The 8,117-nt window shown below is 33.9% G+C and overlaps 1 long non-coding RNA gene across 1 annotated transcript; it reads left to right on the top strand.

The window, feature by feature from the left end:
* Positions 1-5,722: 5,722 nt before the first annotated feature.
* LOC116145963 lies at positions 5,723-7,048 on the top strand. Its single transcript, XR_004130452.1, has 2 exons — positions 5,723-5,909; positions 6,905-7,048. It is a non-coding gene; the product is annotated as an uncharacterized LOC116145963 (long non-coding RNA).
* Positions 7,049-8,117: the final 1,069 nt, after the last annotated feature.

The following is an 8,117-nucleotide window of genomic DNA, read 5'->3' as shown; positions in this document are numbered from 1 at the left end:
GTAGAGGGCATTGTTGTAATCTACTTATGTGTTTTAGTTTGTTTATAGGTTACTATTCTTGTCTTATAACCATTTAATGAAGCTTCTTTGTGATCATTATTGAACTCCAATACACAAGCTGCGGATCTGCCGATTTCTCAATTTTAATATAATACTTTGTAGCATTGTTTTAAAACCCGACTCGTTGTGAGACTCGGCAAGGTGACTAGGTTATGGGTCAACCGGTCCAACCGGTCAGAATATTTTTTAAAAATTACAAATTAGTCCTTTCAATTTAAGTATATTAAAATACCCCTAAAATTTATAAAGTAGTCCTAAAATTTTAATTTATTTCAAAAATCCCCAAAAATTATTATTAGTCACTAAAGTTAGCAATATGGCAAAGAAACCCTAATACTACAAATTAGTCCTTATAGGTTTGAAATATAGCAGAAACCCCCTGGAACCTGAACAAGATCGGAGAGGCTGTCGGTTCCATGTTGGATCGGTCCAACTGACCAATCTAGTTCAGGTTTTAAAATAGTGCTTTGTAGGCGTCTTTGGTTTGTAAGAAAACACTCAAGACAACTATAACTAAGAGCATTTATATGCCTAAATATGCATCTTCTTCTCAAAAATTAAAACCTTGAATCTTTTCAATTCTGTATAATACATAATTTAACTAAACGTATTTAAAATATTCAAAAGGTTTCAGTTACAAATCAAATGCTCAATGCTTGTTGTCTTTAACATGATCAACCCAAAAAAAACGAAGACATTGGTTGGCTCCTAAAGTTATAGAAGTATATAGACAACATGCTTTAATAGGTTAGTTTTTTCTGGACAACTAAGCCAATGAGTGGCATTAGTCCATGTTCAAAAAGAATTTGATGGGGTCTATTTTACTCAATTTTTCCCTTTCTTCATCTTTTTTCTAAAATGCTCCTGATTCCACTCTCTAATTAGAAACACTTTTAACTTCTGCTATACTTAAAAACCTAAAAGACACACATAATGTTATGCTAAAGTCTTAAAACAAATGATCTATCCAATTCAGCACATAATAACGCTTAGGCAAAGTGTTACAAGCAATTTAGAACCAAAAGACATTCCCTGTTTCACTCTTTTCAATCATTTTTCTGTCATCTTATTTGGATTAAAAAACATAATATATGTTTGTTTACTTATTGAGATCAATGTTTTGAAAATCAATCTGAATCAAATAAGATTTTTTCTATTGAAAATGAAAAATGGGTGTGACTTGTTTTCTATTACCCTATTCTATCATTTTTCCAACTCTATTCAACTAAAAACAATTGTATTTCACAATAACAATAAAATTTTATAAAATTACAAAAACACCCCCACCCACTCAAGCCACTGTTAGAGATGGTAATGGGTCCGATATTTTCAGGTACCGGCCCATCCTATCCCGAAAAGTTCGGGCTTTACCCAGTGTTCTTGGGCCTGGGCTTGGGCCTAATTTTAGGGCCCAACCTCGGGTACGGGCTGGACCTAGGTATGTCTTCAGGCCCGACCCAACAATTTCAGTATTAATTTTACTAAATTACCCTTATACTATATATTTAATTACAAGATTATCCTACATATATATACCCATTTTTCCCAAACCTAATCTCCTCTCATTTGGTAAGTATTCAAAAATAAATCAATATTTAAAAACTGTTTCTAGAATTAAAAATATAAACAAAAATAAAATTCACATTATAAAAATGAGCGGGCTTGGGCCGGGCCTGAGGTTACAAAAAGCCGTCGAGCCGAGCTTGGGCTTTACCTATCATACCGGTGATAGGGTCGGGTCGGGCTTGAGCCTTTGTCATGAGGTCGGGCTTGGGTCTGGACCAAAGGGTACCTGGTCCTGGCCCAGCCCATTGCCATCACTAGCCACTATCAGTTGCCAGCAACCAGCATTGATCACCGTCATCAGAACGATACACGACCAACTAGATTTGGCCGATCATGCGTCGATCTAGCCATTTTTGGCCAGATCTAGACAGATTTTGGCCGTTAACGACGGCTAGATTCTGGACATAGATCTAGTCATTTTCAACCAGATCCAAAGTGGATTTGGCCAGAAAAGGCCAGATTGGCACCTAACGATTGTCGGTTGCCATCTAGCTATGGTGGCCGGTTGTCGGCAATTTTTTGGTGGATGGAAGTGTTTTTGTTAATTTATAAACTTTAATTGTAGGGGTGTTTAGCTAAATTAAAAAATGTAAGGAGTTAAAAAATAATCTAAATATTTTCGTAAAATGTTTTCCAAAAATGTACATTTTATGAAAATATTTTCCAAAAATGTACCAAACAACTATTTTAATTTTTTTCAACTTAAATATAATTTTCAGATATTATACCAAACACATTCTCATAATCCTATCCTATTTGATTTAATCATATCATATCCTATTCAGATACTTTTTCTCAGAATAACAGTTTTTCAAATAACCTCCCAAATAGGCCCATTATTTTTGTTTGTCTCCCTTTGAAATGCCGACAATTAGGCTGGATACTATTACAACGAATTCCAGAGGAGTTGTTTATCACTGTTGACTTGAGCAGTTCTTTCTAAGACAAGATCAAAATAAAGCAATAGGACTTGGGAAAGTGGCAATTTTTACCTTTGATTTCTAATGAAAATCAGTTATGGGAAGAAATTTTTGAAATGTGGAGATATTATGCTTGGGTTTTGTGAATTTGGATGTTTAAATTAGGATAGGCGTTTGCCTCGTCCCACGAGGATTCGACCCGAATGGGGTGGGGAATCCCCCAAAATATCGAGGATAGGGCCGAGGATAGTCCTCAAAAAAATCTCCGCCCCCGTGGACAGGCCGAGGTAGGGGGTTGTACAATCCCCGACCGGCCCCTGCTCGTGAACCCCGCCCCCGTGGAGCCCCGACTTCGTTTATTGAAAAAAAAAATTTCTTCGAGATTGTATATAAAGTTAGAGTTTAAATAATTTAAACGAGGAAGTCTAATAATTAAATATATGTATCTAAATTTATAATATTTACTTTTATAATACTTTCTAATATTTGCATTAAATTTATAGAAAAAATAATTTAAACGAGGGAGTCTAATAATTGAATATATGTATTATTACTTTGTGAATTTCACAAAATAATAATACATGACCCAAAAATAAATTTGATTAGATTATTACAATTTACCAAGTCAATATAAGAATATACACAATTGCTTAACGACTTGCAAATTATACAAATTTAATTATCCTTGTAATTAATTAATTGATCAATTAAATATGATATTAAACTTAATCAATGTTGGGAACTTGAGATAATGAGATTTGTCCATTTCACAAATGGACTAATTTTATTAGTTGTAGTAGAGATCGTGTTTTATGAATTAATTAATTAATTGACCTAATAAATTATATTAAGGCTGAATTTAGTTATATTAATTTTGTGAAAAAAGTCATTAATTAACAAGGCTAACTAAGCCTAAGACTCCATACAATTGAATAATTAATCAATTTACCTAATAAATTATGTTAAGATTAGATATAGATATATTTATTTTATGAAAAATTAATTAATTAACAAGGTTGATTAAGCCTAATCGGCTAAGACTCCATACAATTAAATAAATAATCAATTTACCTAGTAAATTATGTTAAGATTGAATTTAGTTATATTAATTTTATAAAAAATTAATTAATTAACAAGGCTAACTAAACCTAAGCCTCCATACAAAGCCCCGTTCATCGGGCCAAGCCAAGGACCGTCATGACAGTTGTCTACACCAACGAGGACGATCATGAGAGTCAATATTGGGGACGAGGAATGTGGTCCTCGACCGCACTCATCCCTGGTTTAGATAGGCTACGAAACTGTTGCTTTTGTGAATAGTTAAAAAGTTTATAACATTGGAGGCATTTCGTTCTTTTCCACTCATTATGCACTATGATTCAAGACAAAATTTCTTATTGTGTTCGAGGGGTACTTCTGGGATTTCTCACTTTACAACTGTTAGGTGCCCAAAGTTATAATGGGGTATCTTTTGTTATTTCCAAAAACTCAGCAGGATTTTGGTCACCAGCTTAAACCTCAAGGGGGTGCCATTAAAACCCCAAATATTTTCTTAAAACAATTTCAACCCTGTAATGTAGTATTTGACTATTTGTAATTAATTACACATCAACACATAGAATAATCACCCTTAACTATATAAAAGGAAGAATAATACGGTAGACATTGTCACACTCTAAGAGTTTCACACCTAAAAGACTAACCTGCTAGGTAGAGGGACTCCCACCCTTATAAACCTAAGACCCCCACCCCATTTCCCTTTCGATGTGAAATCTATGACACTAGCTTGTGATCATTTTCCATTCCAAAAGAAAGTAAAGGACTCTCACTCTTTTGCTCAAATTTTATCTCATTTCATGTAAATTTCAACTAATTATATTAAAAAATTTGAAGATGCTAGTTAAATTTTACTGTAATTTGATTAGATAGGTTCGGTGTAGCTGAATTTTATAATGCATTTAACATCTAGTAGCAAAATGGTCTTCATTTGGCGACGGAGTTAGGATTTCGTTAAATTTTGTGAAATTGTGCTTGTTTGGAATTTGGATATGGATTTATTGTGTTTTTAGTGAAGATGGAGAGAACTAATTGTTTGATTGCGAATAAATGCTTAGGAAATGTAGGTAGGTTTTTTCTTCTTAAAAAGTTTGATTTTGAAGATATTTTTAAGAAGTTACTGTGTGTGTAGAATAAACTAGTTGAATTTTAGGGAGTGTTTTGGAGAACTTATTTCGAAAACCGCTTATTTCAAAAAGTGCTGCTACATTTTTTAGCCCAACCCAACAGTAATTTCAAAAACTGATTTTCTTGTGTCAGTTTGTATTTAGTATTGTTCCCTGCAATGTTGTTTGAATTATTTCTTAATTAACTATTTGATTATTTTCTAATTAACTATTTGTAGTTCTTGATATAAGCCAGATGGACTACAGTACTGAGGAGTCAGATATTAGTGATTTCTGAGATCAATGAGTACATAGAGAAACCATATATGAAGAGCTGAGGGCTGGGAAGCCCAAAGTTCGAGTTAGTGGCACCTGAAGATGCCCCTTTTGTGGGGGGAAGAAGAAAAAGTTTACAATTTACAAGCTCTTTTTCAAAATGCATCAGAGTGGGTAAAGGATCTGCCAACAGAAGTACAGAAGTGCAAAGCAAAAGCAAACCTGTTGGATTTTGAGCTTAACTCTTCGCCCAAAAGCAGCTTTTTAAGTGAGAGAATTGCTAACCCTTTTAAACTCGTAACCCTTAACTGAGCAGTTAATAAAATAGGATCTTATCACTTTTTTCGCAGTCTAAGTCATACGGTCGGATTAAAAAAAAAAAAAAAAAAAAAAAAAAAAAAAAACCAAAACTAATCGAACTGAAAAATCGAACCGAAATGGTTTAAAAAATCGATTAACCGTTTCGGTTTAAAGATGTTAAACCAATTTTCCGATTCGATTTTCAGTTATATTATTTCTATAACCGGTTTATTTTCCGATTCGATTTCCAGTTTATATTATTCCATAACCGGTTAATCAAACCGGTTTAATAACCGTTTTCTTAATCCTAATATAATAATATTATTTTAATTTTTAAAAACTTTATTATTTTATTCTTATTAGTTTGAATCCTAATTCACATTACACATTACACTCATACTCTTCCTCTCAAACTCCAGTAGCGCCGCTGCCCTCTCAAAGACTAAACTCATCTTCTTTTCATTACATTTACAGATTTACTCGTTCTCCTCCAGTCCTCCTCCCGTCCCTCCTCTCAAACTCGCTTGTTTTCTCTATCTTCTTCTTTATGCACACGCCATGGTGAACCTTAGCAGCGGGGAAGTTGTTTTGGCTTTACAGCAACCTATGCTCTTTCCACAAGTTGGTACTCATTCCTTCCTCTTGAACCTTATTTAGCTGAATGGAAATGCATTTCGAGATATATTATCATTTAGAATATAAATTAACATACCCAATTGGAGGGCTTTGATTTGGGGCCCCAAGGTTGAAAATTGGGTGCGTGTAATGCACTAGTTGAAGGAGCATTTAAGCAACTGGCTTTGTAATAAACAGAGAAGAGTAATAGTTTGTCAGGGGTTAGGAGCAAGAGAACGTGCAGTATTTGAAGGGAACATAGATCGGATCCACTCAAAACTCCCAACTCCCCACACTCTTCTCACTGCCACTCCGACCACTCTTTGTTTTTTCTTTTATAAATTCAAGAAGAGAGAGAGAGAGAGAGGGTAATAAAGAGTCTAGGGAGGGAGAGATATCTAGCTTTGACTGCCCACTCTTTACTCAGAGCCCAAACAAACAGTAGTGGCAGCTGCAGCAATTGATGGTTCTTCAGCTGTAGTTCTGCTACCATCTGCAACTTGGTAGCCTCGACAGGAGGCGGTGGTTTCGCTATTATAGTAAATTTAGAATATGTATAATTTATTTGTCTTGCAGTTATTGGTAGTAGGATCATATATTGCAAGTTAGATATTAAGAATATTTATAAGAAATCTTATGAAACTGCGTAAAAGAAAAGTCTGAGGCACTAAATCAATTTTAACAAATCATAAAACATGCCAGCAAATGAGAAACCCTGTTAAGTCATTTCAGAATCAGAAATGACCACATTTTTCTATATGTTTAATCACAGAGAGGGATCAAAATCAAAGTCCAGGAACAAAACTGACCACAATCTGAATTCTTTGCTTATTTTTTTTTATCATGTCATGGACCTCATGTTCAAGAAGACAAATTGAACTCAACTGAACACAAAATGCATTCTCTTCATGTGTTTATTTTATTTTTCTGCAGTGACATTTGCTGAAAACAAAATGCATTCTCTTTATTTAGAAAATATTAAAGCTAATTTCATTCCTCTTGTAGGTGATTTCGTGATTGCACTTGGCCAATTGAAGAATGCTTGAGCCTTAAAGTTGAGGGGAGATGCCTGTTTATAACTTTCACTTGTTATTTCTTAATCACTTTTGTACTTGACCATTAAAATTTAAAGGAACAGTTTGTATTTTATGATAATGTAATTGGTGATTATTAGTTATTATGTTTGGATGAGAAGAATTCAGTAGCATTAATCGGTGATTAATTGGTTAAATTATTGTGGATCTTTTGGTTTTTTGGTTTCTTGAAATTGTCATCCAAAAGTAGGAATATTTTTTTTATCATAACATATAAAAAAAAAGACAAAAAAAATATTTATTAATAAAACCGGTTTGCAAACTGGTTAACCGGATTGCAAACCGAAAATTCGGTTTAGTTTGCAAACCAGATAATGCAAAAACCGGACTGGTTTCGGTTTGCCATATGGCTTGAACCGAAAAACGGGTTCGGTTACAAAATGCATGTATCCGGTTCGGTTAATCGGATTTTTGCAGTCCTACATATGGTCAACTTGTCTATGAATTAAAATAGTTTTACGGCCTACCACTGATCAATCACTCAACTTAAATGGGATTGACTCTGATATCACTTGTTAGATTTTAGGCTTAAATCCTCACTCAAAATGTCTTATTGAGTGGGAGGATTGCCCACTTTTATAAACCAATTAGCTTGAACATGCCTAGTCGATATGGGATCTCCAACAAAACCACCTTACGACAGGCAAAGTATTTGGAGATTGACCTAGCCTTTTTTCCTCTCAATGGGGATCCTAACATGGATCCATTAGGCTTCAATGACTTGTGTATAACTTCATTTTCTGTCAATTAAAGTCCTTTCTTGTTACATCGGATCAATGAAATGATAAGCATTTGCGCGGAAATTGAATGTGGCTGATGTCTGTGATCCTAAATACCAGGTCATCATGACTATCAATTTACCTGCTAGTTCGGTGTGCAAATTAAGATCAAAGTATTTGTTTAATAGAATTAATTTTTCTTTTGAGTTTGATAAATATTAACATTATTTTTAACTTTTTTAATTAACAACATTTGTGTTTGGCTGAAATGCTCTGTTACTATGTTATTTTCATTTGTATTGCTTGGGAGAGCTGAGTAGAAATTATATAGCTTTTATTTGAGTATTGAACCGTGTCAACAATTCATAATTGTTAATGAACCTGTATTTAGAAACATCAAAAACC

Source organism: Pistacia vera, unplaced genomic scaffold, assembly GCF_008641045.1.
Source record: "Pistacia vera cultivar Batoury unplaced genomic scaffold, PisVer_v2 Contig470, whole genome shotgun sequence".
NCBI classification, from domain to species: Eukaryota; Viridiplantae; Streptophyta; class Magnoliopsida; order Sapindales; family Anacardiaceae; genus Pistacia; species Pistacia vera.
Note: the sequence above shows the minus strand (reverse complement) of the source record. Positions and strands in the feature narration are given on the sequence as shown.